Source organism: Petaurus breviceps, unplaced genomic scaffold (genome assembly GCF_028583685.1).
Source record: "Petaurus breviceps papuanus isolate PSGF00001 unplaced genomic scaffold, PetGlider_PUasm1.0 98, whole genome shotgun sequence".
Classification (NCBI taxonomy): domain Eukaryota; kingdom Metazoa; phylum Chordata; class Mammalia; order Diprotodontia; family Petauridae; genus Petaurus; species Petaurus breviceps.
The window spans coordinates 9,380,256-9,394,027 of record NW_027187460.1 but is presented as its reverse complement, the minus strand read 5'-3'; the positions used below and the strand labels follow the sequence as shown (position 1 = coordinate 9,394,027).

At 37.5% G+C, this 13,772-nt stretch overlaps 1 protein-coding gene across 1 annotated transcript in view; it reads right to left on the bottom strand.

Annotated features, from left to right (window-relative positions):
• Nucleotides 1-13,169, bottom strand: part of FAM135B (family with sequence similarity 135 member B) — a 438,393-nt gene extending 425,224 nt beyond the window's left edge. Inside the window, exon 1 of the mRNA XM_069081364.1 lies at nt 11,035-13,169. The gene's annotated coding sequence lies outside the window, so the exon portion shown is untranslated. The remainder of the gene's footprint in view (nt 1-11,034) is intronic.
• Nucleotides 13,170-13,772: the final 603 nt, after the last annotated feature.

The window sequence follows — 13,772 nt, the reverse complement described above, 5'->3', positions numbered from 1 at the left end:
TATGAAATGAGCATTTAGTAAGTCCATAATGGTATACTGAGTCATGTCCTACCTCTAACAGCAAGGGGTAGATATAATTTTTAACTAAGGTAACATCCCTGCCTTCATAGATCTTGAAGCATAGTAAAGAGGAAAAGACTGCAATCAGTAACTTAAAATATAAACACACACACACAAAAGATATAGGAATTAAATACTATGTCCATAGCATATGATTTTGATTTTAAAGGACAGGTTGAAATAAAAAAAATTTAAAAAAACACATATTAAAAAGAGGGTCATAACCATTGTCTTCCACCATCTGAAGGCTGTCATGAGGTAGAGGTTTAGACTTGTTCCATGTGGTTTCAGAGAGCAGAGTTAAGGAGTAGAATTCAGACTGGTGTATTTAGCTACAATATTTATTCATTTCCTACCAGCTGTCCTTGGACTACCTTCCACTATCACCATGTTCCCAGGAAATCTCGACAGGGAAACTCGTGATCCTGAGAGATTATATTGGCTCTGATACACACCTCTTTTCAGAACCCTAGCTCTGCCCTTCTGATTGGAGGGCTAGAGAGCGGGATAAAAAACCCCTCCCAAAGCCTCCATTTAAAGAGGCTTCAAATGCTAGCTTACACTTTATTTCTTATCAGTTATACTCCTTATACTGGACTCTACCATGCCCTGCTGAGTATCTTCTCCCCTCTCTCCTCAATCCATTTTCATTTGGGTGTGTGTGTGTCTGTCTGTCTGTCTGCTGTCTTCCCCCATTTAATTGTAAGCTCCTTGAGGACAAGGGCTATCTTTCCTCTTATTTGTATCCCCAGGGCTTAGCATAGTGCCTAGCATGTAGACACTTAATTAGAGTTTACTGACTGAGGGGGAAAAAAACAACACAACTTTCTAACGGATCTATCCAAAAGTAGAATTAGCTGCCTTTGGAAGTAATATGTTCCATATAGCTGGATGTTTCCAAGTGGGGTTAGATTGCCATTCTGGGGCATTGCAGGGCCATGGGCAGAGGACTATGCCTACTGATGTCCCTTCCAGGTCTAAGTTTATAATTATATGCAATTAGAACAGTCCTAATTAATATCACTGACAAAAACACAAGCTCAACAACTACAAAAACAACCAAAATACCTCAAAATTGAAAATGGCTTAGTTAGAAATCACAGGGGCAGCCAGGTAAGCACAGCGAGTAAGAGCACCGGCTCCAGTGTCGATGGATGACCTGGAGATTGAATCCCGGGCTCAGACACTTAGCACCCACCCAGAAACACCTGGCTGTGTAACCTTGAGCAAGTTACTTGACCCCAATTTCTTAAAAAAAAAAAGAAATCATAAGCAAATCCCCTTACTGGTAAGATCACCAACCCAAAAGGAGTCCAGGGGCCAGGATTATGAAGCTTAGCTTCTGTGACCTCCTTGGCCTGCAACATCATTGTAGTTCATCTCCAGCTACGTGAAGGCACAACTGGAAAGGTCATTGTGAAGATAGAACCACTCCAATTGGCCTAGCCAAAAGTTCCAAATGGAACGGTAAGACCTCAGGGCATCAGAGGGTCATTTATGGCTTTATTTGTTCCATATACCTGCCATTTATTAAGTTACACTTTTATCTGAAAGAAAAAAATAAAATGCTATTGAGTTTATTTAGCCTATGGCTCACACTTTAATACCTCTGTGGTTTTATCAGTGTGAGAGTTTCCTTCACTAGGTAGGATAAGTTACTAACCATCCATGCCTTCCTCATGCCCATATCCAACTGCTTTCCATGGCAATTAATGAGTCCTTGAAAGAGAAACAATTCGATATATTTGAATAATTTTCTCTTGATATTTCAGGGACATTTCTCAGTATAATATTTGGACTGTTCACCTATTATTCCTTATACTCACTACATGACTGACCATCCATTTCAGCTACTTCTTGGAACAATGCACCTGGAATCAAGAATACCTGAGTTCAAATCCTGCTTCAGCTTTGTAACCCTGGGCAAGTCACTCTCCTGTACCTCAATCTCCTCAACTATAAAATAGAGATAATAAAGCACCCACTTCCCAGAATTGCTATGAAAATAAAATGAGATATTTGTAAAGTGTTTCATAAACCTTTTATGTTGTTTAGTCATTTCTGACTCTTCATGACCTCATGGACCAAATATCCATGAGGGTTTCTTGACAAGGATACTGGAGTGGTTTGCCATTTCCTTCTTCAGTTTAATGCAGGCAGGGGTTAACTGATTTGCCTAGAGTCACACAGTTAGTAAATATCTAAGGTCAAATTTGAACTTTAGTCTTTCTGATACCAGATTTTTTTTAATCTACTCATCTACATAGCTGCAAACCTATATAAATTATAGCTATTATTAGGCATCATTGTTATTATTATTATTCGAACATGCATACAACAAATACATATATTAAAGAGCCTTCAATAGTGTTTGCAAGTCATCATGATCAACACTAGGAATAGTAAATACTCAAATTGTCCCTACCTTCAGGTAGCTTACATTCTATGAGGCAATATAATATGTAGTCAAATAAGTATATACTAATTGATTTGCGGAAGAAGAAGGCATTAAGTGGAGGATGTGGGCTTCACACAAGGGATGGTAGGTAGTTAAATGGATTCTTAAAGGATTTTAACAGGTAAAGATGAAGAGGGAATATATCATAATTATAGGGGTCAGATTCTGACACAGAGTATAAGGATGGCACGTAGAGTTCAGAAAACAACTAGTGACACAATTGCACTGAAACAGACCCCTTTTCAGTCACTTCTTGTGGACCAGTTATGAGTTACACCTTTCCTTTATCTTTTCATTGTCCTTTGAGTCACCTACAATTATGATTCTTCTCCTCTGTTTCTATGTAAAATCTATTTCCCTGTGCCTAGACCATACTCCCTCTTTGTCAATGCTTCTTAGAATCAAAAAGCCCTTTCTTACTAATTGTTAATGTCCACCCAAAAAAATCATGTTGTATTTACTTTAGATATTTCACATCGCAAAACTCTGTGTACATGCTGTTTCCCTCCTCATATAAGAGGTAGACAGCAAACAAGTTCCACTTTGAAGTGGCCATTTCCCATGCCTTGAATGCAGGGATTTATTTTCATCTTTGCATCCTGAGAATCTGATACTTATTAAAGGCATTATACAGCACTTTACTTGTAGAGACTTAATTAGTATGAATTGTTGAATGAATTCTCCTAAGATTATGATGGCTCATAATTTGGATCTAAATGGAATAATCAGAAACATGCTGGAATTAAAAATAAACAAAACAATATAAGGTGGTCTTATCCTAAAGAGTCAAACTATCAAATTATCAGTTGTCAAACATCTAAATGGCCAAAGGATATAAACAAATGTTCTCAAAAGATTTGGAAAGTATTAACAAATTGATGAAATTATGCTCCAGGACTCCAAGGATAAAAGAAATGTAAGTCAAAACAACCCTAAGGTTTCACCTTACATAGAACAAAATTGCAAGATAACAAAAAAAAAGGGAATTGTTAATGTTAGAGAGGTTATGGAAAGACTAATGCGTTATTGGTGGAAGGGTGAATAGATTTGTAATAATTCAAAGACAATTACTAAAATGTCTCTAACTATGACTCAGAGATTCCAATATTTTTCAGTCAAAGACGAAAATAAGTGTACCATATACATCACAGTATATATAGTAGCACTTTTTTGTAGTAGAAAACAACCTGAAATTAAATAAATGCCCATAAATTAGGGAATTATTTTTTTAAAGTGGTACATGAACTTTTTTTTTTTGCTTTTTGGAGGGCAATTGGGGTTATGACTTGCCCAATCACACGGCTAGTAAGTGTTAAGTGTCTGAGGCCAGATTTGAACTCAGGTCCTCCTGACTCCAGGGCTGGTGCTCTATTTACTGCGCCACCTAGCCACTCCATGGTACATGATCTTAAAGGGACATTACTATGCTGTAATAAATTAGGAAGATGATGAATACAGAAAAGTATGGAAGAGATATTAACTGATACAAAGTGAAGCAAATGGAATCAGGAAAAATATATACATGACTATAGTAACCCAAATGAAGAACACCACAAAGGTATGGAAACTGAATGCAATGATACTAAAATGACCAAGTGTGGTCCCCAAAACAGATGTTGAGAAGCCTCTCTCTCTACATCTTTGTAGAGGTAAGGAACTATGGATGTGGGAAGCTGCTTTTAATGGCAGACTTCTTTCAATATACTGTTTTTTCTTCCTCTTTTTTTACTATCATAAGAGATGGCTCTCTTAGGAGAGGATAATAGTAGGGGTACAATAAGAAATGTAGGTGACATTAAAACAGAGGATATCAAAAAAAATCATTTAAAAAGTGTATTTTAGTGATAACAAATGTCTTACCTGATTCTGGACCTAACTCACTGTCTACCTGTAGGGCTTTACAATATCCATATATTCAAAGACCAATGCAATGGGTTGCCCATCAAACTGCATTGTAATAAATTAATCAACAAGCATTTAATAGGCATCTGCTACATACTAGGTAATGTACTAGGTGCCAGAAATTAAAAAATGGAATAAATTTTATTGGGGGCAACAACAGATACATAAACCAAATGATATAATAATTGTAAAGCACTTAGCAGTGTTTAAGTGCTATATAAATGTTAGCTCTTATTAGCTATTATTATATTACTAAATACAAAACAGATATAAGGTGATTAGGAGGAGAAAGCATAACTTCTGTGAGGCAGAGGGGATCAAGGAAAATCTCATAGAAGGCTTAAGCACTTGGGTTAAGTGTTGAAGGAAAACATGGAAACTAAAAGATTTAAGTGAGGAGTGAATGCTTTCAATATGTGGAGGATGGTCGCTGCAAAGTGGGCTTTGTCACTATCTATCTGAAGCATCCTACCAAGGTCTAGGTGCTAATAGAACTATCCAATGGTTTGTTGATCAGACTACACAGTTTAAATAGAATGATATAAATTTTTCATCCACTTTTTCCCTCTCTGTGTGGATGACTAGGAACTATTGGCCCTAAGCTTTGGGCATTGAACAACAACAAAAAAAAAAATACAAAGGCCTTTCCCATATCTGTGTCAGAAGACAAGACTGAGTTAACTTTATGGACTGCAGACCTTTTTTACTGTGTGTCCTTGGGTTTCTTCAGTGGATGGTATCGAATTTGTGGTAAATACAATGAGATGTCGTGGAAATAGCAACAGTCTTGGGAATCAAAAGACTTGGATTGAATCCTGACTCTGACAAATGCTAGTTCTGTGACCTTCAGCAAGTCTAGGTAAATACCCCTCGGATTACCAATATAGCAGTCTTGTTTGTGAGGCCAGAGTACAAAGCTATATGCAGACATTAGGCAAACATGAGCTATTCTGTTTATTAGCATAATAATAACTGACATTTATATAGTAATTTAAGCTTTACAAAATGCTTTTCAAACATTATCTCATTTGATTCTCATGAGGACCCTGTAAGATAGGCAATAACAAGTGCTAAAGTCCCCATTTTACAATTGAAGAAACTGAGGCCTAGAATATAAAGTCAATTGAATCTCATAGCTAGTAAGTGTTAGAGGTAGAATGTAAATTGAAAACTTCTTGATTTCATGTCCAGAATTCTATCCATTACAGCACCAGGCTTCACCTACACCATCTTTGAATCCTCAGCATTGAGCAGTGTATCATGTATCATATCCCTTGGGCTTAATAAATGTTTATTGAAGGTTGATCCTAATCTCACGTTCTGTAATTATAATCCACTTTACCTTAATGCATTTTTTGGAGACTTCCAAAAGTTTCATTAGATTTCTCTCTAGTCATTAGATTTGTACTGAAGGTTTTTGTTTTCAGAGGATTTTCTTATGCATTGTCCCATTTGATATTTACAACAACCTTGTTCAGGAGGTCAGGATCTACTATTCCCATTTGACAGATGATCTTTTTGAGGTTAGAGCAGTGGAGTGATAGGCCTGTGGTCACAGGGTATATAAGTGACATAGCTGCCCACCTTTCAGGATAGTTAGGAAAATCTAATGAGATAAAGAATGGGAAAGCACTATGGAAACTGAAAATTATTGACCCAAAATGATCTCACTATAATTAGATTAATTGTACTGTGACATCTAAAGTACATGGAAGGGGGCAGCTAGATGGTGCTGTGAATAGAGCAACGGCCCTGGAGTCAGGACGACCTGAGTTCAAATCCAGCCTCAGACACTTAAGGAAAAAAAAAACTAGTCGTGTAACCTTGGGCAAGTCACTTAACCCCAATTGCCCTCCAAAATTAAAAAAAAAAAAAAGCAAAATTAAAAAAAAATGTTTAAATAAAAAAATAAAAATACATGGAAGTCATTGAGTAAAAAGGGCTACAATACAGTTACCCCTCCCTCTTTGTGGGACTAAGGGGAGTGGCACCCCTACAATCTGGAAAATCTGCATAAAAGATTTTGTCTCTCCTTTCATACCAGAGAAGCCTGAATGTTTTATTTTTCTATATTACAGGGTTTTACGTTACCTTATTGTAAAATTTGGGTTAAGTATTTGTTCATCAGCTCTGTGTCATCTTGCTGGTTTGGGGTGACATCTGAAACTTCTACAAAACTCCCCCCAAATTTCCTTAATTTCTTATTTTGACCCACAATATATCAAAACCACTACGGGGAAAGTCACAATGGGGAAGGGATAATTGGAATGCCCATTTATTAAACAAAAAAAGTTCTAGGTCAGTGGGAAAATTACAATAATTTAAAAGTAAATGAAAATGGTAAGATGATGGTGGTGATGATGATGATGATAATGATAAGCATGATGCAGCAAAAAAAAAAAATGTCAGTCCCTAAAACAGGAAGATTTCGATTCAACTTCTCCCTGTGTGGTTCTGGGAAAGTTGCTAAGCCATTCAGTGCTCAAGTGCCCGCATTATCGGTACAGGGCGTTTCTGCATCAAAAGTTACTGGTACCAAGGAAATTACAGGTGTAGTTCCTATTCCTATTCTATTATTACTTTTATTTACTCATTTTTATTACTGCTGTGGTTGTGCTATCCTTGATTGTGGGGGCTGGAATGAGTTAGACAAATACAAATCCCAGTGAGGAAATTCCCTCTTATATTGCAGCATCTTGTAACTCTTAGAGACTGGCCTGGGACACTGAGCAGATAGTGACTTGCTAGTATGTGTTGGGGATAGGAACTGAAGTCAGGCTTCTTTTCATCAATAATCATAAGTTAGATGTTTTCACAACAGAAAAAAATTTCTCCCACCTTCAAAAATCACCTCTTTCCCTTCCTCCCTTCTTCCCTCCTTCCTCTTTGGCATTTGAAAAAAAAAAACACCAATTTCTTAGTAGAAAAACAAATTAGCTGACTAATCCCCCTGGCACCTCTGGATTAGTAATTAGGTTTCAGAAATTATTCCTCTCATTTCTTAATAGCAAATTTATATGATGGTAGCGAGAGCAGCTTTACTGTTAATGACTATGTGTTTACTATGAGCCAACACACAAATCCAATATTAAGATGAGTTGTCAGGGACCAATACCAACCACTGGCGCTTCCTTAGCACCTTCAGGATTGCTCAAGGCTTCCTTTACAATGACCCTGTGAGGATGCTTCCAGTATTATCCTTTTCCTCCCTTGTTTCACATCCAGTTAACAGGACATATAGATTCCATCTACACAACATCAAAACCACTACTATCAGTCTAGTACAGGTAAGTCCTTCATCTCACCTACCTACACTACAATAATAACCTTCTTATAAGTTCTCCAGAAGCATTTATGGCTCACTTCAAATACCACCTCCTCCAAGAAGCCTTCCCTTACCTCCACAGAGGATAGGACACTTCATGTTCTCCTACTGTTTTATAAGTCTAATATACTTGATATATTATAGAAACCTGTGTCAGTATCTTATTTTCCTACTAAGACAAAGCTTCTTGAGGACAAAAAAATCAAGTCTTATTGAAGGCCTGAATTTTTCACAGCATCTATAGTATGTGGACTTAATCAATGTTTCTCAGATTATGGAATATTGTGTTTAGAGGTATTATAGTGTAGTAGACAGAAAGCTAACTTTAAAGCCAGGAAGATTTGGATTCAAATATTGCCTCTGAAACATACTACCTGTGTGACCTTGGACAAGTCACATCTTCTCAGCACTCTAGGTCATTAATGTCAAACTCAAATAGAAACAGGGCCATTGAGTTGTACATAAGGATCCTAGCAGGCCCATACTGATTTAACTTTAAAATGTAATGCTATCTATGTATTATTGTATTTTTTATTTGTTTTGTTAAATATTTCCCAATTACATTTTAATCTAGTTGGGGCACTTGAGAGTGTTAGGCCTGATAATGGACACATGTTTGACATCTGCTCAACTCTACTAGTAGAGGGGTCCTTTGTTTCCTTTGCAATCACACACACGTGTATGCATATGTGTATATGTATATATGTGTGTGTATACATACATACACATATGCATGTATATATAAATGTGTGCATGTATACACTTGCATATGCATGCATGTGTGTGCATGTATATACATATATACACATGTATGCATGTATATATGCGTGTGCATTATGTGTATGTATATATAAGCACACACACATTTTTTTTCCTGAGGAGGATTCCATTGACTTCACCAAACTGCCAAAGAGACCTATGACAGAAAAATGGTTAAGAACCCCTGAATTCAAAGGCAGTGAAATGCATTGGTGGACGGAGCTTCCCCACCTAGGAGTTCTCTATACTAAATAGAATCACAGGTCCAGCCCTCATTCCTATCGTATCATTATAGAGTGGCAGAACTAGAATTAAAACCCAGGTCTCCTAACTCCCAATAGAATTGCTATTTTCACTATAATAGACATTCTCTCAGGTACTATGATTAAGTCATATTCTGGCCAAGGCCAATTAAGGTTGAATACTGGGTTCAATTTAACAAAAGTGTCTAAGTGCTAACATGAGGAAGTTACCGGATGCTTGTTTTCATCATTCTTCCTGTTCAAATTCTTTTGAAGTATATTATTATTATTATATTTCCAACTGAAAAGCATTTATTTCCTTAATATCAGTGTCCTCTCTCTGATATTATCCCTAATTTGTATATCTTGTTTATCTATATATAATGTATATATCTTACTCATACATCATTGCTTGCATCTGGACCTCCATTAAACTGGGAGCTTTTAGAGAACAGCTATTGTTTTCTGCCTTTCTTTGTAGCCCTAGCATAATATATTGTCAGGCACACAGTAGGCACTCAATAAATGCTAGCTGATTGTGTGATGTTGTCTTTCTCCTAATGCACTTCACTGAAAAAAAAGAAAAAACCTTGTAAGGCACATGTATTTTCAAACAAAACGCATTCTCCTGTTGGCAATAATAGCTCACAGTTCACTAGTGCTTCAGACTTTACAAGACACATCCCCCACAATAACCCTGGGAGGTGCTTTATATAAATCAAATTACCAAGGGGAAACCAGACTCAAATGTGAAAAATGAGGGAGTTGGATTGTATTATTCTTCTTTTCTCCAGATTATAGCTGAATAAAGTAAGACTGAGAAATTAAGTGACTTGCCCAAGGTCGTATTGTTAGTGCTGGATATGGGAATTCGGAACCCAAGTTCCATACTCTTTCTGTTCTATCATGCTTCCACTCTCCTCCAGGTGTACTTGAGGATTTTAAACACCTACCTTTGAGAGCAGATTCTCATCTTGGACAAATTATACCCCTAAGGATAATGTATTATTAGTTTAACTGTGTTTTAGCCCTTGCGTCCTCCATGAATCATTGGTGCATGAATCATAACTGTTTCTCTTCATATTTTAGAAGCAAATATAATTCATTCCTGCCTGGAAAAAAATAAATTACATGCTAAATATGAACCTGATGGTGCAACAAAACTCTTTGCTTCTAAATGAATTCAGATCCTTAATTTTCTCTCACACAGGAATAACCTAAGAAATTGGGTCTGGTATATGAGTTGGTAAATCTAGACAGATGCTACTCTTGGGAGTAGGGGGTGGGGGGAAGGGGAGTAGAGAGAGAACATATATAACTTCTGATGAATCTCTCAACCAAAAATGCTAATGTGATGTTAGATTATGTTCAGAAAGGCAGAATATCCAGGACTAAGGAGGTAACAGCCCTACTGTGTGCTGCTCTGGAAAGAATCTCTCTGAAGTATTATGTTCAGTTCAAAGTATCACATTTGTGAAAGGATATTGACAAGTAAAGGTACTATTGGAAGCTTTGTCCTGAGAGAATCAGCTGAAGAAAATGGGATGTTTGACTGAAAGAACAGACAGTGTAAAAGAATGGTAGCTTTCTTTGTGTATTTCAAGAACTGTCAGGTGAAAGGGGGATTAGGCTTGTTCTGTGGAGAACACATCGGATCACTGAGTTCCTGGAGCATTGGGTAGGAATTAGGAAGAAGGAAATTTCATATAAATAGATTGGTCTCCAGCACGAGGTACTATTTCCCCCATCAAGCTCTTCAAGAAGAGACTAGGTATGATTCAAAGGAGGTTTCTGCTTAGAACAAGTCAGACTAGAATCACAAGATCATATATTTAGAGTAGCAAAAGATCATAGACGCCAAGTAGCCTAACTCCCTCTTTTTAGACATAAGGAAGCTAAGATTCAGAGAGCTTGAATTAATTTGCCCAAGATCACACAGGTAGTGATTAAATTGGAACTCAGATCCTGTGCTAGGCACAGTTCTTCTAGCTTGTCTTTGTGAAGGTGATTTTTTTTTTACATTCAAGTGGAAGGATTTACATATTTCTCTATTAAATTTCATCCATTATATTTCCATGTTGAGTGAACCCCCTCTTTGGTGAGTTACAGACAGACTTGATTTGTTTTACCACCTACAACATTGGTGGGAACTCCCAAATTGATGAGATGAGAGGACCATTGTAATATTTAAATTTCATCTGATTAGTTTGACCCAATGTTCTGACGCGTTTAGATATTAGTGAAATTCTCAGAACTCACCCACCCCTCCTTGCTTCATGTTAACTCACCTATGTCAGAAGCACACCATCTTTGTCTCTATTCAAGTTATAGAAATGTACAATAGTGTGATGCCAAGTATAGATCCCTGGTCCACTCCAACAGTGACATTCTTATTGTCCTTTGTTCTTCATTTTTGTAGAGGAGCAATGGTATTGTGGAGTGGTGTTTTGACTTGGAAGTTAATTGGATTTAAGTGAGGCAGAGTTGCCCAAAGCCATCCATGTCACTCTCTTCTAGAGTCATCCAATCACAAGAATAAACTCAGGGTGATTGGACATGACCAAGGATCTAGCAGATGACCTTGGTGTTATTGATATCTGGCCAAGCTCTAAGCTCTCCACAATGCCTGTTTCAGCTGCCTTCATGGCTGCTGGAACAAATTGTTCTCATCTGCCCATTTCACCAGGGAAAAGTCTTTATGTGCGTCTGAGGGCCTTTGGTTACTCTCCACCTGCTTTAGCCAATCTGCTGAACTGGTTTTGCCTAGGTGTGGCTCTTGTCAGAGCTACTGCTTCCTGGAGCCACAGGTAAGAGTTCAGTGACAGATTAAATGCCAAAGCTGCAGGAGCAGCCCTGAAAAGGGCTTGGCAAGCCCTCCCACCTGAGGTGCTCATTTTCCCTGCACACCCCTTATAAGCTGACATCAAGACATTACTAACTACTCTTTGTGTACCAAAACTGAACGAGTTCTGGCTCCTTTTACTGTTGCACCTATCATCTTTATGTCTTTTCTACAAAATAAAATAGAAAATTTTGTCAAATGATTCACCAAAAACCTGGATAGGTGATACTTATCTCTTTTCTTCCAGTCTAGTCCCTTAACTCCTCTGAGTTTGAGTTTTGTCAAACGTAAAATAGGAATAATAATATGCACTAATTATCTGACAGAATTTTGTGATGATCAAGAGAAGAATATACTTTAAGGGCTTAGTAAACCTCAAAGGCTCATTTCAATACAAGCTACTAATATTTTTTTTTTATTTTTTTGACCGTTCTTATTTTTTTTTGTTTTTGGAGGGGGGAAGGCAAGGCAATAAGGGTTAAGTGACTTGCCCAAAGTCACACAGCTAGTAAGTGTCAATTGTCTGGAATTGAAGTCAGGTCCTCCTGACTCCAGTGCCTGTCACTGTGCCACATAACTTCCCCTAAGCTACTAATATTAGTAATAGAAAACTTATTCTATTTTTCTTGATCCTTATATAAACAGTTCCTTAGATCATTACTCAATTATTCTCATTTCTGTGCACGCCCTCTCTTCCCAACTATCTGATAAACTGTTAAACTATGTACCATTCTAAGCACCATGTACCTTATTGCAGATATTGTGCATTCTGATTATATGCTTGCAGAATTAATAAATCTCACTTGAAAAATTAACCATCATGGTATATAGGGGAAGCAACAATACAGCAGTGTGGAAATAGCCCTGGCTGTGTCTCTGACTCTTCTATGCAACTCTGGTTAGGAAATTCAACCTCCCTGGTTTCTAACAGTTTCCTCAGTTAAAAAAATAATGAGGAGGTTAAATTTGATGGTATCTGAGGTCCTTTCCAGCTCTATATCTCCCATGTTCCCACTGTTTTTATTTTACTTATTTACATCTCCATTGCTTAGTAAAGTGTTTGGCACATAATACGTATTTAATAAATGTTTACTGACTGACTGACTACTGTAACAAATACTACTGTATACAAAGCCATGTGATTAGCCCAATGGGAATCAGGGCATGAATAAAGCAGTTTTTGCCCCTAAGCAGTATACAAAGTGTCACACAAGGAAGACTACAAAAAGAGTGACATCATTTGGAATATAGGAAGAAAGGAAAGACTCGAATCAAATGTTCTAGGAGAACTAGAGAGAGCAAGATAGATGGAAAGAGAAAAGGAGAGGGACAGGAAGAGCGATAGGGACAGGGTGAGAGAGAGGGAGACAGAAAGGAAAGAAAAGGAACAAGAGGGAAAAGCATATCCAGGTCTGGCTGATGTGAATGCAGAATATCAGGGAAAGGAAAAGAACCCAGGCTATGGACAATGTGGTATTTGAGGGTGTATTGAGAGTATTTTGCTGAGGGTGAATATGATTTTAACAGAAGTGGGTGGGAGAGGAAGGAGGAGGGAGGGAGGAAGACATTTGGGGTATGGGGAATAATGTGAGCAGGAAAGGGTGGGATGAGCCCAGGAAACAAAGGCTGGCAGAATCATCAATTATATTAAGAGAAGGGTGGAAGATAAGGGTGAAAAGGTAGGAGAGCTTTTGTTACCAAAGGCTGTGAAATACCAGACTAAGGAATTCAGGCTATCCAGTAGGCAACAGGGAACTATCTGAGGGTTTTGTAGTGGAGAAGGACATGAAAAGAATATTATATTAAGAAAATTATACTGTCAGCATGTGCAAAATGGATTTGAGGGGGTAGTGAAAGAATAGATGCCCGTGTGGATGGATAGGATAGGTAAAAGGATAGATACCGTTTGAGCAATAATCAAAGAAAGAAATAGTAGGTTAAGGATGCTGGGTTCCATTCAGGAATCTCAACTCCACTAGAACCAAATACACCTGTGCCTCAATTCACCCATCTGTAAAAGTACCAGGAGGTACAAAAACATTCACCAGCTTTGTCAAGGAAACCTGCTAATTTTAATTAGCCTAAAAGAGTTTTTAGCAATTCATGTTTGTAAAGTACTCTGACATCCTGAGAATGAAGATGCAATTTAAATGCAAAGTTTTATTATAACACCTTTTTCTTATG